The 16,946-nt window shown below is 38.1% G+C and overlaps 1 long non-coding RNA gene across 2 annotated transcripts in view; it reads left to right on the top strand.

The window, feature by feature from the left end:
- Positions 1 to 6,128: 6,128 nt before the first annotated feature.
- LOC124520762 (uncharacterized) overlaps positions 6,129 to 16,946 on the top strand; it is a 43,764-nt gene continuing 32,946 nt past the window's right edge. For both annotated transcript variants that reach the window (XR_006964398.1, XR_006964399.1), the window contains exon 1: positions 6,129 to 6,182. This is a non-coding gene — a long non-coding RNA (uncharacterized LOC124520762). The remainder of the gene's footprint in view (positions 6,183 to 16,946) is intronic.

Below are 16,946 nucleotides of genomic sequence, written 5' to 3'. Positions count from 1 at the left end.
TGTCACTCCTAACTGGAACACTTTTGAGAGTGAACTTTATATATATCATATAACTTGATGGGACACTTTTGAGAGGGGGTAGTTAAAATCATTAAAATTATATAATTTTTGGAATTTATTAATTATGTAAGATATTGGCTTTGTTACATTGGTAGGCCTATAAAATATTTCTATTTAAACATTTATAATAAAAATATATACTTACGTTCAGCCAAAATATTACAACTGCAAAAGCCAAGTAAATTCATCTTGAATGTTGAAGTTTTAAACTGAGTTTGCAATGACATTCATAATAATGAAAGCTTTTTCACTTTCATTGTAATGAATTTTCAGCCCTGATTCCCTGCAATGGAAGAAAATGAGTTTTTATTGGACTTAACCTAAATGCTTTATCTTTGAAGTATCTGTAGACTTTAATGTAAAACTGACATAATTTAACACTTTGGAAAGTTCTTCTGCTATTGGAACCAACACATCGATAGTTCTTACTTTAATTCTGTACATACGAAGAACACTTAGAGTTGAAAATGAACAAAATAATTTATAAATTTGCTCCAAATAACGTCATGCTTTATCTGGAAATATATAAGTACTAACCCCTGAAGCTACATGTGTTAAATCATCTTCTTTGGGCACAATTTTTATATAAAAACTAACTTTTTTTTAGAAGGAATTACATTGTACTTTTTAAAATGTACTTTAAATTTTTTAATCTTTATTTTTGAGAGAGAGAGAGAGAGATACACAGAACCTGAAGTAGGTTCCAGGTTCTGAGCTGTCAGCACAGAGCTCAATGCAGGACTTGAACCCACAGACTATGAAATTATGACCTGAGCCAAAGTCAGATGCTTCACTGACTGAGCTACCCAGCTGCCTCTGTCCTTTTTAAAAAAGTAATCATTCAGTTGAAATGTAACTTATGTAATTCACAGGAAAATAAACAGATTGTAAGTATCTCAATAAATACTTTGGATCAAGAAATAGAACATTAACATCACCCCCCACCCCCATCATCTCCCACTATTATACATCCTTCCTCCTCAAGGGTAATCATTATCCTGATACCAAACACTATCATTTATGTTGCTTACTTTTAAACTTCACATAAATGGCTTTTTTTCTTTTGCTCCTTTTCCTCAATATTTATGAAGTTCATCCATGTTTTATACAGTAGGAGTTGGTCATTTTTCTTTGCTGTAAAGTATGCCTATGTGCGAATGCAACAATGTACTTAGCTGTTTTCCTAAATTTCTACTATCTCTTTTCAGTTTTGACTATTATGAAAAATGCTATTATGGACACTATTGTACCTTTTGGGGTGCTTATGTACTCACTTTTGTTGACTATACGCCTAGTAGTAGAGTTGCTATGTCATAGGGTAGCCATGTGTTCAACTTTAATAGATACTGTGAAACAGATGCTCTGCATCTGGATTGCTCAGACTCAATTTCCTATACACATTTCACACATATTTCACCTGTAATTTCACATATTCCCTCTCTGGAGGCCCAGTAGCTTCAGATATCTCAGAGGCTGGGCCATAGGACACTGCATAATTAGTTGATACACTGAGTTGCCATTGAAGGCAGCAGCATGAAATACTTCCCTCTTCTGATTTCTTTGTAGGGAAAGGGTGAACTTGGTTAGTCCCTCCCAACCCCTGAAGCCCAGGAAGTGAGGAGTCACAGGGCAAGAGAATTGCTAGTAAATAAGAGGGAGTCTGGAGATTGGCATTTTCTTTCCTAGTTGCTCTTTGCCACTGGTCTTGTTGACCTGCTCTTACCTGAGAAGGGGAAAAATCAAGAAAGAGGTCTGAGAAGACACAGTGTGTGATAATGCAGTCCAGGAAGGAAATTTTTATTTCCAGATTGGTTCAGAAAATGGATCTGGCCCATTTCCATATATTGAAGAATTGGGACCATGGAGCATAGTTGAAATTTAGGCTTGCAGGCTTGCTGTTCCAGCAGGGGGCAAAGGGGCATGCACATCGGAAGAATATGATATGAGGACACCAGCTGGAAAATATGGCTGACTCTCCCAAAGGACTACCAAACCTAGACAAATTACTTGGGATAAATTCCTCACTAGTGAACCTGTTGGGCACTGGTTCCCCACATCATGTCTATGGATCTATGGATCAAGCTTGATCAGTGGTGTTGACCAAGAGAAAGGGAACATCAACGTTTCTTGGGCTATTCCATAACCAGATGTCTTTTTCTCTGACTCCACTGGGGTAAGACTCAGAAGGAGGGAAATTGCAGGGAAGGAAGATGTGCTGTGAAAGAGCGTTCCACACACAACACCCATACCTGCCTAAGCTATAAGTCTAGTTGCAAGGTAGGTAAGGGGAGTGTCTATAAAATAAGTGATTAAACTTTAAAAATAAACAGAACTGGGGCGCCTGGGTGGCGCAGTCGGTTAAGCGTCCGACTTCAGCCAGGTCACGATCTCGCGGTGCGTGAGTTCGAGCCCCGCGTCAGGCTCTGGGCTGATGGCTCAGAGCCTGGAGCCTGTTTCGGATTCTGTGTCTCCCTCTCTCTCTGCCCCTCCCCTGTTCATGCTCTGTCTCTCTCTGTCCCAAAAATAAATAAACGTTGAAAAAAAAATTTTTTTAAATAAACAGAACTGAGTCTTAGAAAAAAATATTCTGTTATAATAACTGGAAGGGACAGCAAAGTAGGGACTAGGATGGAGATGATACTAAGGGTCCCACTACCCAGTAAAAAGGAGGATTAGCAGAGCAGAAATGAAAATATTTACTGGAAAAATAAAACAGTTCTATGATTATATCCAAGTTGTTGAGGCTAATGAATCAAATACATTACATAATATGACATAAATTACTTGGCTAATGTCACCTGCACCAAGAAGACAAGGCCTGCAGCTGGTTTTGCCCTCCACTATATTTCTATGCTCATCATAGGGCCTGGGACATAGCAGATGATGGTTCAATATTTGGGGAAAGGGTAAAATGAATGATCTGTTTTTCTCACTATTGTTATTATATGCAGAGTTTTTAGAGATAAACTCTCTCTGAAGGCAATCAACTGTGAAAATATAATACCTTAAAATTCAATTTGCATCGTCTTTTGAAAAATCTAGCTTTGTGTCTAAAGTCAAAGAAGTGGTGAAAGTAAAAATTACAGAGATTTTGCTTTTCTTTTTTTTTTTTTTTTAATTTTTTTTTCAACGTTTTTTATTTATTTTTGGGACAGAGAGACAGAGCATGAACGGGGGAGGGGCAGAGAGAGAGGGAGACACAGAATCGGAAACAGGCTTCAGGCTCCGAGCCATCAGCCCAGAGCCTGACGCGGGGTTCGAACTCACGGACCGCGAGATCGTGACCTGGCTGAAGTCGGACGCTTAACCGACTGCGCCACCCAGGCGCCCTGCTTTTCTTTTTTAAAGTTTGTTTATTTTGAGAGAGAGAAAGAGAGGGTGTGAACAGGGGAGGGGCAGAGAGAGACAGGAAGAGAGAGAGAGAGAGCGCGAGAGAGAGAGAGAGAGAAAGAGAGAGAATTCCAAGCAGGCTCTGCACTGACAGTGAGGTTTGATCTTATAAATCATGACCTGAGCCTATATCAAGAGTTGGACATTTAATAGAGCCACCCAGGTGGCCCTAGAAATTCTGCTTTTCAATTGGAAACTAGTATTAGTCAATCTAAAATTTTAATTTATTACCTAAATTGAGAAAAACTGAACAGGAAAATGGGATTGGCAAATAAAAGAAATAATTTATTTTACATGTCTACAAGCTTCTTTCCAAATTGGTTTACTTTGCAATGGGGAGGAGATTGGATTATCAAGAGTTGCCTATTGCTACTCAGTTTGAACTGTATGGTATTTTTATTATATTGAGAAAGACTTTTCCCAAGAAAATCCAGTTACTAATAGCATAAATAACAGTGGGTTCCAGCCAATACCAGAATGGGCAGTACAATTGGCTAGGATGAAGCTTTTATCTGTTTAAGTTTAGTGTGACCCAGGAATCCACCCACTTTTGAGGGGATAGAATACTATTTGGGGCATTTAATTACAAGACATTAACAGAAGCTTATCCTACAATGATCTTATTTATAAGGTAATTATATGGCATGGACTCAAAGATGTTTTTACAGCAAGGTTCATAACAAGTCATTAATATTCATTTTCCTTAATCATCTATTAGGGTGCTATACTAGAATGACAATATTTCTCTTTTTTATTTTTAATAAACCTTTTATTTTAGAACAATATGCATACAAAGAGTTTCCGTATACTCTGCCCCAGTTTCTCTGTGGTTAACAACTTGTATTAATATGGTACATTTGCTATAATTAATGAGCCAGTATTGATGTATTATTAGCTTAAATCCATAATTTATTCAGATTTCCTTAGTTTATTACCTAATGTCATTTTTCTGTTCCAGATTCCCATTCAGGATGCCACATTACATTTAGTTGTCATATTTGCTTAGGCTCCTCTTGGCTGTGACAGTTTCTCAAACTTTCCTTGGTTTTGCGGACTTTGACAATTTTGAGCTGTATTCACCAAATGTCCCTCATTTGGGATTTTTCTGTTTTTTTTTTTCTTTTCTTTTTAAATCATTACTAGACTAGAGTTGGTGTTTTGGGGAGGAAGGCCACAGAGATAAAGGGCCATTCTCATCATATCATGTCAAGTAACGTGCTATCAACATGTCTTATTGATGGTGATGTTGACTGGACCACCTACTTGATGATAGTATTTATCAGGTTTCTTTACAGTAAAGTTACTTTTCCAGATCTCCATATCATACTGTTTGGAAGGAAGTTAGTTTCACCTATTTTTTTTTTTTAAGAATTTTTTTTATTTTTATGTAGTCTCTACACCCAGGTTGGGGCATGAACCAACAACCCTGAGATCAAGAGTCTCATGCTCTATTTACTGAGCCAGCCAGGTGCCCCTAGACTCACCTACTTTTTTTTAATTTTTATTTTTTTTAGGGCAAGTCTTTTTTTTAATATATTTTTTTAACATTTATTTATTTTTGAGAGAGATAGAGTGCGAGTGGGGGAGGGGCAAAGAGGGAGGGAGACAGAATCCCAAGCAGGCTCCAGGCTCTGAGCTGTCAGCACAGAACCCCACGCAGGGCTCGAACCAATGAACCGTGAGATCATGACCTGAGCCAAAGTCGGATGCTTTTAACTTACTGAGCCACCTAGATGCCCCAAGTGTTTTTTCTTAATTAAATTTTTTTTTTTTTTTTTTTTTTTTTTTTTTTTTTTTTTTTAGCGATAGAGAGAGTATGTGAGCTTGTGCGCGCACAAGTCAGGAAGGGGCAAAGGGAGAGAAGAAAGAAAAATCTTAAGCAGGCTCCACACCCAGTGCAAAGCCCAAAGTGGGGCTTGATCTCAGACCGTGAGATCATGACTTGAGCCAAAATCAGGGGTCCAATGCTTAACCGACTGAGCCATCCAGGTGTCCTTAGATTCACCTACTTTTGAGAGAAGCTCAAATTTCTTTAAAATTCCAGTTTTTATATTAATTTTATTCTGGCATTACCTTCTGGACCATGCCATATATGGGTATGCACTTATGCACAAGTGTTCACACACAAATTCTCTCTTCTTTCTTACCTCTACACAAAGCGATCCAAAAACTTCTACACAGAAAGATCTCAAAGTCAAAATCCAGGCTACCAATAAGATCTTCTCTATATGCCAGAAGCTTATCAAAGACTATGCACTGAAACCAGGGATTTGAAAGGGAAGTTTTTTTTTTTAAGTTTTTATTTAAATTCCATTTAGTTAACATACAGTGTAATATTAGTTTCAGCTGTACAATATAGTAATCCAACACTTCCATACAATACCCAGTGCTCATCGCAAGTGCACTCCTTAATCCTCTTAAAGGGAAGTTTTAAAAAATTATTCAGGAACATTAAAAAATGAAACTCAAAGATGAAACTCAGAGATGAAGCAAATTGCTATCTCTTGTTTTCATAGACTGGAAATAAAGTGATAATAAAATATGTATCCCCTGCTTTTCTTCTTTATTAAGGAGTAAGGGACCTGCAAGACTCCAGTGTGGAGTTATGTTTATGTTTATGTTAATGTTAATGTTAATGGCTAATGGTTTTTTTTTGTTTTGCTTTGTTTTTTTTCTAGAAACCCCTGACCTGCTAACTTCTATTTCCATTTGGAAACTGGATTCAGTGATGAGTGAGTCTTGGGGGAGAGAAAAATAATTTCCCCTAACCCTACTTCTCAAAGGAGGACACACATTCACCATTTTTCTTCATTTTTTTTTTACTGTTGGCAATTATGCAGAATAAAAAAGTAGTATTAAAAAAAATAGCAGCAAAATGCCCTCAAATACAATAGTTGGTCTTCACTGAAATGAAGGCAGAGAAGTCCTTTCATAGCCACATTTCCAAAATTCCAGCTGGCAGATTGTTTCAGTCTGTTTTTAAGAACACTCTCTAGATTAAATTCTGGATCAAGTTCTTTATTACTTAGGTAGACATAACTAGCAGCAGTACTAATGCAAATCTACAGAGGGTCTCTTCCATTTTTGGAGGGAGATGGGAATGGGCTTTTCTATTCCTGGCATCTAATCACTTGGGTAAGGAAAGAAATTCCCTTTGGACTTTCAGCCCTTAACTTTAACTTTAGATTTCTTTTTTTTTTTAATTTTTTTTAACATTTATTTATTTTTGAGAGACAGAGAGAGACAGAGCATGAGCAGGGGAGGGGCAGAGAGAGAGGGAGACACAGAATCAGAAGCAGGCTCCAGGCTCCGAGCTGTCAGCACAGAGCCTGGCGCGGGGCTTGAACCCACAAACCATGAGATCATGACCTGAGCCAAAGTCGGATGCTTAACCGACTGAGCCACCCAGGTGCCCCGTTAATTTTAGATTTCTAAGCTGACTCTGAGTTATTTTCTTCATTCCTCCTAGAAGCCTCAGTAGAACTAGCTATTAACCATTCTCCCTTATTTTCTGATACTTTGTTGATATAAAATGAGCTAGTAGAGAGGATATGGTTGATGATAATTGAGAAAAGGAATACTATGTGGCATTCTATAGAATAAATGCATTCAGGATTTGTGAATTCTGTAGGAAATGGCCCTGAAGGAAAAAAAAATAAAAAAAGTGTCCCTTATTCTTCTGATACAGGAAGAACTGAGAAGAGTATAATATAGCACTAATAGAAACAATATCAAAATATTATTATTTCAACAGGCATTCAGCATAAAACTACCAATGGAATATTTCACATGTTTTTTCTTACTAAGTCTTTGAGATTCAGTGTGCATTTTATACTTATATCACATCTCAATTTAGATGCTACATTTTCAATGGTTAGAATGAAATAGTCCAACTAACACAAAACTGCATTTAGCAGAAAATATTTTATATTGCTTCAGTTTTTATGTTCAAATTAATTATGCTTAAATAAAATTGAAAAATTCAATTCCTCAGTTATGCTATATATTTTTCAAGTACTCAATAGCCGCATATTGAGTGGCTAGTGGCCACCATATTGGACAATTTAGGCATAGATTGAGATACAGAGCCCTTTTAAGTTGGAGAATGAGAGTTCTTAAAGGTGGTCCCTACTATCTCTGCAAGACAGAAGTCAAGAGTCCTTGTTGAGAGTTAGAGAAAAGCCTGTTGGTTTGTGGCAGAGCTCTGATGTAGCCAGTGGTTTAACTAACTGTGTGGTGGAACAGCTTACCACTGTAGTTGTGAGACTTCCCTGACACTACTGGGCAGTACAGGACCAGGAAAAATCCACAAGGGTGGGTTTCCTGAGACTTGGGAATTCTTTTTTTTTTTTAATTTTTTTTAACATTTATTTATTTTTGAGACAGAGAGAGAGAGAGAGAGAGAGAGCATGAACGGGGGGGGGGGGCAGAGAGAGAGGGAGACACAGAATCTGAAACAGGCTCCAGGCTCTGAGCTGTTAGCACAGAGCCCGACGCGGGGCTCGAACCGATGGACCGGGAGATCATGACCTGAGCCGAAGTCGGACGCTTAACCGACTTAGCTACCCAGGCGCCCCGAGGCTTGGGAATTCTTTTTTTTTTTTTTTTTTTTAATTTTTTTTTAACGTTTATTTATTTTTGAGACAGAGAGAGACAGAGCATGAACGGGGGAGGGGCAGAGAGACAGGGAGACACAGAATCTCCAGGCTCCGAGCCATCAGCCCAGAGCCCGACGCGGGGCTCGAACTCACGGATCGCGAGATCGTGACCTGAGCCGAAGTCGGACGCTTAACCGACTGCGCCACCCAGGCGCCCCGAGGCTTGGGAATTCTTAAGGAAGGTCTGATACAAGATCAAGAGGGTAAGTGAATCTAGGATGAAGGTATTGCAAAATTGAGATTGTGGACCAGGATGTGAGGAAATGACTGAAATGAGGCAATCAGGTTAATAGGGAGTTGTGAAGGGACAGGAGGGGTAATGAGGGCAAAGTGCTAGCTCAGTGTTGAGATAGGATAGTGAGGTTGGAGAGAGGGTTTTCATCACCTGAAACTATTATAGAATGTCAAAATGGGCTCTTCCAGTTGAAGCAAAGGTGTCAAGTATCCTCCTTCACTATCTAAATTCCTCCACGTGATTCTAGAACAGTGTCAGCATACTAAGGGCTATGGATCAACTCTGGCCACCACTCTTTTTTGTAATTAAAGTTGTATTGGAAGACAGCCATGCTCATTCATTTATGTTTTGTCTGTAACACAACTGCTTTTCCAAAGAATCATTTTGAGAGCTTAACATATGCTTCCTGAAATTTGGATGACACAGGAACTAGTTCCTGAGTTGTTCCTGAATTGTTCCTGAAAGAATGTCTCGTGGAGAAAGCCTAATTAAAGGGTGGCTTGTTAGAGCAAAGGGGAAAGGTCCAGAGTGGCAGTGTTATGGACCTAATATAGTGACTGCTCTCCTCTTCCTCACCTTCTCCATCTTCTTCTTCTTCACAGCTTTATTTTGCTATCAAATTCACCCTCTTCAAGTATACAATCCAGTGGATCTTAACATAGTTACAACGTTGTACAACTCTCACGATTATCTAAATGTGGAACATTTCATCTCCCCAAAAACAGACCCTGTACCCATTTGCAGTCACTCCCATTCTTCCCACTCACCTATTGTAGTTAACCACTAATCTACTTTCTGTAACTATAGATTTTCCAATTTGGGACATTTCATATAAATGGAATTATACAATATATTGCCCCCCGCCCCCTTTCTTGGTCTGGCTTCTTTCTCTTAGCATAATATTTTCGAGGTTGATATACATTATAGCACGAATCAGTCCTTCATTACTTTTCATGGCTGAATATATTCCACTGTGTGGATATACCATATTTTGTTTATCCATTCATCAGTTGAGGAACATTTGTTCATTTCTGATATTACGAAGAATGTTATGAACGTTTGTGTTTCAGGTTTTTGTTTGAATGTCTGTCTCAGTTCTCTTGAGTATATATCTGAGTGTGGAATTGCTGAGTCTTATGTAACTTTACGTGCATCCTTTTGAGGAATTTCCAGACTGTTGCAAAGCTGCTGTATCACTGTACACTTCCACCAACAATGAGAATGCAATGTGCGAGAGTTGAGATTTCTCCACATCTTTGCCAATGCTTCTTGTTGTCCATCTTTTTTTATGATAGCCAGCCTAGTAGATATAAAGTGGTATCTGATTGTAGTTTTGATTTCCATTCACTAATGATATTGATGTTGAGCATCTTTTCATGTGTTTATTGACCATTTGTACATTTTCTCGGAAGAAATGTGTTCAAATCCTTTTGTCCACTTAAAAAAATTGGATCATTTGTCTTTTTGTGGTTGAGTTATGGTTAACTGTTTTGGGGTTATCTTAAAGGATTTCTGCCACACAGGCCGATTGGGAAGAGTGAGAAGATCAGACTCCGAGAGGCCACCAGAAGTCAGAGCCTGAGAGCTATGTTGTGTGTGACCATAAGGAGGAGACATCATCTTTGCTAAAGGAATGTAGATGAAAAGCACTAAAGAGAAAAAGAGCACTAAAGAGAAAAAGAGCCAGAATTTAGGCATGAAACAGAGATTTCAGTGGCATCAGTGTAATAAGACTTCTCCCTTCCACCTCCCTCACCTTCCCTAGGGGTCAAAATGAGTGTCTAATTAACCACTAACAGGGGGAGGAGGTAGAGGGAAATAGCTCAAACAGTAGCGGGGAGAAAATACTTGAAAAGACTGAAAGAGTGAAGTTTTGATTTAGATTTAATTGAACTTTTTTTACTAAATCAAAGATGAACCTATTTATTAACACCTGAGAATAACCAGAAAAAATAATGGGATCTGCCTGAAATTTCACTGAACAAGCTCAATGGAGTCAAACACAGTTGTATGAAAATAAATGTTACACTAGTTTTTAATGTCACCCCTACTGAATCCAGCTTGTGTGATAAGCCAGTTATAAGATCTTAGAGCTACTCAGCACCCAGTATAAACCTCTAAGACATGACTGTTTATAGGGGGGTGGTACGGAGGCACCTAGGTGATATGAATTAGAAAGAAGGAAAAGTAAGAAGCTGGGAGGCCAGGATGTTGGCTGGATGGTCAACTTAGATATTGTATTCTATATACAGGATAGTAATAAGTGTGGTAGAAATGAAAACTGAATTTGACTTCAAGAAAGCTGAGGGATGGTCCTGGAGGCTATGGATGACAGCCATAGAAATGTTGGGAGAATCCTATATGAGTAGAGTAAGTGGGATTATTGATAAATATTTTGAAGCTATGGTCTGGAAGCTTCAGTGAGTAGTATGCCAACCACATCTTGGCTTGGTTTTGGGTTAGACCAGAGGAAAGGAAGGCCATTAATTGAGAGACCTGAGGAAAAAAAGAAAATATGTGGACAGTTAATAACGTTTGGAAAGGAATAATGAAAGAAGGGTTGTTGATGAGAAGAAGCAAGGATAAGGGACGAGTTTAAGGGCAGGGATAAGGCCAAGAGGATAGCAAGGGCAGGGTCTAAAGAGGTCTGTGCAGAGGAGCCAATGATTTTATGGATGAAAGGGTTGGGGGAAGGAGCAGGCAGACAGAGGAAGTGGGAACAATGGAGCTGTTGACAGAACTACTTGGTCCTAAATTTTCCATTGTATATTTGATGTATTGGTGTCATCAACCTGCTCATATAAATAATGACTCTGTTAAGTTGCACCCCCTAAATGCCAAAGCCAAGAAGAACTTTGGGGTTTCTCTGAGTAGTGATTTTTTTTTATTGTGAAATTCTTCAATTTGAAAAAGGGACTTTCCAGTGGAAATAATAGACTGTAAATTGTTTACTTGGCAAAACACCATTAGACTAAGCTAAGGACCTTCATACACAAGCATATGATAACAGAAGTTTACCTGCCAAGTGCTTTCATAATGAGATGGTAGGGAAATTTTTCCTGACTTGCAAAGCAAAGAAAATATTCTGAAAGATACTGTATTTTATAATTAAGGAAAACACAGCCATGAAAAGTGGGAACACAATATTGGTCAATTAATGAATAAACTGGGTGGGGATCAAACAAAAGACTAGTTGCAATAGTTTTAAGTTGTTAGCTTAAAATTGATCTATCCTTAATATTGGAACAAATTATTAAAAAAACATTTCTGGGCTGTCTTGTTTAGATTATTGCTTCCATTTACTTTGCAGGGTGTACTTAGTGCTAAAAAGGGACAGAGGGGGAAAAAGGAGCAGAGAGTGATAATTAAAGCAGAAAAATACTTAGATGACATTTTATCAACTATGTAGGAAGTTTATAAAAGTTTGCTTCTGCTGCATTTTTATGTTTTATTTTCTTCGACCAAGGTGTACCTATTGAATCTCGATCTTGCATCTAGCACTGCACCAAGTGCTCTACACGATTCAGTGGAGGTAGAGGCATGAAACTTAACTTTATGGAGCTTACATGCTCGAGACTAACTACATGAAGTGCCACAAAGAGAGAACAATACAAGAGGCTTTGAAATAAATTACTTAATTGAATGTGATCATGCATATGGACATAAGTGAAAAATAACAATTTCATAGTTAAAGCAATTGTTAGATTATAATAAGATGCAGAATGTATCTTGCAAGATGCTATTTTGTAACAATTGCCAAAAAATTGCCCTTGACCATATCTGCTAAGGCCACATTCTAACTCAAACAGAGGTAAGCAATCCATCAGAATTGTTTCCTAGAGTTTGTTCCATGGAACAGTAGTATCCTGAGATGTCTTGAGAAAAAGGATTCCATGGTCAAATTTAAGAAATGTGGCATACCATGTCTCTTTCTTGGGCAATTATAGTAACATTTGCATATTAAGGTGCTGAGAAATCCTGCAGCAAAGAACTCATGTTAAAAGTGTACAGTCCTATACATCCCAAACTTATTTGACTATCGAACCCTCTTTATTTATAATCACCGAACCCACTTTGGCAAATGCTGTGTTAAAGGATACACATGAAATACTCAGGATTTGATGACTTGGAAAAGCAAACAAAGTAAACCTAATTTGCACTTGGACAAGGGGTTTATTTATCAATATTCTGAATAGAATCCAAGGCTCTAGTGGCCTAGCCTCTGCAGAGCCATAAGAAGTGAAAACAGATATGACTCTAGGTGCTTGAGAAATAGTATAGACCTTTACTGTGTGTGTGTGTGTGTGTGTGTGTGTGTGTGTGTGTGTGTGAGGGGTTATATAGCATGCCACGTAGAAGACTTCCCACTGATTTTCTCTAAATATCTACATTTTCTACATGTCTACATTCACCCAGTCATTAAAATATCTCTCCTGCTCTATTTTGTACACGTTTCTTCCACTATTTTGCTGCTCAAGCCTGTTTGCTTTTTTCTTCATCTCCACTCTTTTTTTGACCCACCTTGTAGCTGGTAGTGACTGCTAAGACTTGAACCTACCTGGTAGCTATACTATTCCATTGTGAGGCAGTTGTTGAACTCAGAATCTCCAGTCCTCTTGTTTCTCTTGCTCTCAGTGGAGGGATATAAGGGGAGCCCCTTGTCAGTCCTCTTCTTCCTTTTACTCTCAAAGCTTTTATTATGAGGTTTTACAGAACATTTTTAGTGATGAGTTCCCTGTTATCTAAGACAACACTTCTAATTGCATCAAATGTCCCTGAAGGTATTTTAATTTTTAAAGTAGTGCTAACAGTTCTCCATTATATCTGATTGCAAGCCAATTCCCCAGGAATATCTACAAAATTTTTGCCAGATTCAGATCTATAAAATGGCTTCTATTCTGCATTTAAACTTAGAAAGGATTTCCCCTTTCTACTTCAAAAAGATGATAAATTAGCCAGAAAATTTGCCTCCTCACTCAAAGCCACAGAAGTAGAAGTCGATGAAGCTGAAAAATTAAGTAAAGCTATAAAAGTTGTTGAGTCCTTGTGTAGGAGATAATGGCACCCCAGGTAATGGAAGAGGACATAGTGCCATTGATGGAGAGAGGCCAGGGAAATGCTCCATAACCCATGCCCTTTTCCCCCTACCAACTGGGTCTTAGAAGGCGATGTAGGCCCAATGATAGGCTGATATCATCACAGTGTTTAAGTCTAACTGACATAAAGAAGGGATAGCAAAAATGCTGCAGACCCTCAACCTCTGGGCATTTCTTTACCCTGACCTTACCTCCTATATCCTGAGAACTGTGTGGGGTGAAAAATGCTTATTTGAGACTTAGGCTATTAAATCTGATTTCACACAAGGTATATAAAAATGAAGTGATTAAAATAGAAAGCTCAGTAGTAGAGATGAATTCCACAGTGCATGCAGTTGAAAAACAAATAAATGATCTAGAGGGTCAAATTAATTAAATCTCCCATAAAACATCATACAGAGACAGAGAGAAAGAACTGGAAAATATGAGAGAAAAAAATGAAAAGATTATAGTTGTAATGTAAACATCTGTATTTTTACAAATATTTTTAAATGTTTATTTATTTTTGAGAGGGGGAGAGAGAGAGAGAGAGAGAGAGAGAGAGAGAGAAACAGTGTCAGTGGAGTCAGGCAGAGAAAGAGGGAGACACAGAATCTGAAGCAGGCTCCAGGCTCTGCGCTGTCTGCAAAGAACCCAATGTGGGCTCAAACTCACGAACCATGGGATCATGACCTGAGCCAAAGTTAGATGCCCAACTGACTGAACCACCCAGGCACCCCTAAAAATCTGTTTTATTGTACAGCGAAAAAGATAATAAAAGTATATATACAAAGAGGAAAAATATTTGAGGAGATAATAAACCAAAAAGGCCCTAGATTTAAAGAAATCAAAAGACCTCAGTTTGGAGAGTGTGATTATAGAAGTCCCTAGATGCATTATATGGTAAAATTTTAAAAATCAAAAAGAAAAAGAAAATTCCCAAACTTCAAGAATAAAGAGCACCTAATAAGAACCAAGAATCAGAATTACAACAAACACATACTGGAGACAAGAAACTATTTTGAAGTGGTAAATGTAAAGAATATCAAAACCACAGTTTTATAACCAGCTAATCTGTCATTTAAGTTGGGAGTAAAATAAAGATATTCTCACATGTATATGTCCTTCCAAGTTTTGTCCTCTTTGTAAAATTTTTAGAGGGTTTACTATTAACTGTAGTAAGAAAAATGTAAAGTGGCAAGTAATTAATCTAAGAAAAATGCACAAGGCCTTTTTCTTTTTTTTCTTTTTTAATTTTCTTTTTTATTTTTTAAAGATTTGCATCCAAATTAGTTAGCATATAGTGAAACAGTGATTTCAGGAGTAGATTCCTTAGTGCCCCTTACCCATTTAGCCCATCCCCCCTCCCACAACCCCTCCAGCAACCCTTAATTTTTTCTTCATATTTATGAGTCTCTTCTGTTTTGTCCCCCTTCCTGTTTTTATATTATTTTTGTTTCCCTTCCCTTATGTTCATCTGTTTGTCTCTTAAAGTCTTCATATGAGTGAAGTCATATGATTTTTGTCTTTCTCTGACTAACTTCACTTAGCATAATACCCTCCAGTTCCATCCACGTAGTTGCAAATGGCAAGATTTCATTCTTTTTGATTGCCGAATAATACTCCATTGTGTATATATATATATATATATATATATATATATATATATACCACCTCTTCTTTATCCATTCATCCATCGATGGACATTTGGGCTCTTTCCATACTTTGGCTATTATTGATAGTGCTGCTATAAACATGGGGGTGCATGTGTCCCTTCAAAACAGCACACCTGTATTCCTTGGATAAACACCTAGTAGTGCAATTGCTGGGTCATAGGGTAGTTCTATTTTTAGCTCTTTGAGGAACCTCCATCCTGTTTTCCAGAGTGGCTGCACCAGCTTGCATTGCCACCAATAATGCAAAAGAGATCTTCTTTCTCCGCATCCTCGCCAACATCTGTTGTTGCCTGAGTTGTTAATGTTAGCCATTCTGACAGGTGTAAGGTGGTATCTCATTGTGCTTTTGATTTGTATTTCCCTGATGATGAGTGATGTTGAGAATTTTTTCAAGTGTCGGTTGGCCATCTGGATGTCTTCCTTGGAGAAGTGTCTATTCATGTCTTTTGCCCATTTCTTCACTGGATTATTTGTTTTTTGGGTGTTGAGTTTAATAAGTTCTTTATAGATTTTGGATACTAACCCTTTATCGGATATGTTATTTGCAAATATCTTCTCCCATTCTGTTGGTTGCCTTTTATTTTTTTTAAAAAATTTTTTTTCAACGTTTATTTATTTTTGGGACAGAGAGAGACAGAGCATGAACGGGGGAGGGGCAGAGAGAGAGGGAGACACAGAATCGGAAACAGGCTCCAGGCTCTGAGCCATCAGCCCAGAGCCTGACGCGGGGCTCGAATGCACAGACCGCGAGATCGTGACCTGGCTGAAGTCGGACGCTTAACCAACTGCGCCACCCAGGCGCCCCTGTTGGTTGCCTTTTAGTTTTGCTAATTGTTTCCTTCTCTGTGCAGAAGTTTTTATTTTGATGAGATCCCAGTAGTTCATTTTTGCTTTTGTTTCCCTTGCCTCCAGAGACGTGTTGAGTAAGAAGTTGCTGTGGGCAAGATCAAAGAGGTTTTTGCCTGCTTTCTCCTAGAGGATTTTGATGGTTTCCTGTCTTACATTGAGCTCTTTCATCCATTTTGAGTTTATTTTTGTGTATGGTGTAAGAAAGTGGTCTAGGTTCATTCTTCTGCATGTTGCTGTCCAGTTTTCCCAGCACCACTTACTGAAGAGACTGTCTTTATTCCATTGGATATTCTTTCCTGCTTTGTCAAAGATTAGTTAGCCATACGTTTGTGGGTCCATTTCTGGGTTCTCTATTCTGTTCCATTGATCTGAGTGTCTGTTCTTGTGCCAGTACAATACTGTCTTGATGATTACAGCTTTGTAGTATAGCTTGAAGTCTGGGATTGTGATTCCTCCTGCTTTGGTTTCTTTTTCAAGATTGCTTTGGCTATTCGGGATCTTTTCTGGTTCCATACAAATTTTAGGATTATTTGTTCCATCTCTGTGAAGAATGCTGGTGTTACTTTGATAGAGATTGCATTGAATATGTAGATTGCTTTGGGTAGTATCGAGATTTTAACAATATTTGTTCTTCCTATCCAGGTGCATGGAATATTTTTCCATTTTTTGTGTCTTCTTCAATTTCTTTCATAAGCTTTCTATAGTTTTCAGTGTATAGATTTTTCACCTCTTTGGTTAGATTTATTCCTAGGTATTTTATGGTTTTTTCTGCAACTGTAAATGGGATCGATTCCTTGATTTCTCTTTCTGTCACTTCATTGTTGGTGTATAGGAATGCAACCGACTTCTGTGCGCTGATTTTATATCCTGGAACTTTGCTGAATTCATGAATCAGTTCTAGCCATTTTTTGGTGGAATCTTTTGGGTATTCCATATAGAGTATCATGTCATCTGCGAAGAGCGAAAGTTTGACCTCCTCCTGGCCAATTTGGATGCCTTTATT

The sequence above is a fragment of the Lynx rufus genome, unplaced genomic scaffold, assembly GCF_022079265.1.
Source record: "Lynx rufus isolate CCGP_SWC_20201006 ecotype Redwood Valley unplaced genomic scaffold, mLynRuf1.p SCAF_3, whole genome shotgun sequence".
NCBI lineage: Eukaryota > Metazoa > Chordata > Mammalia > Carnivora > Felidae > Lynx > Lynx rufus.
This window is presented reverse-complemented; position numbering and strand designations above follow the sequence as displayed.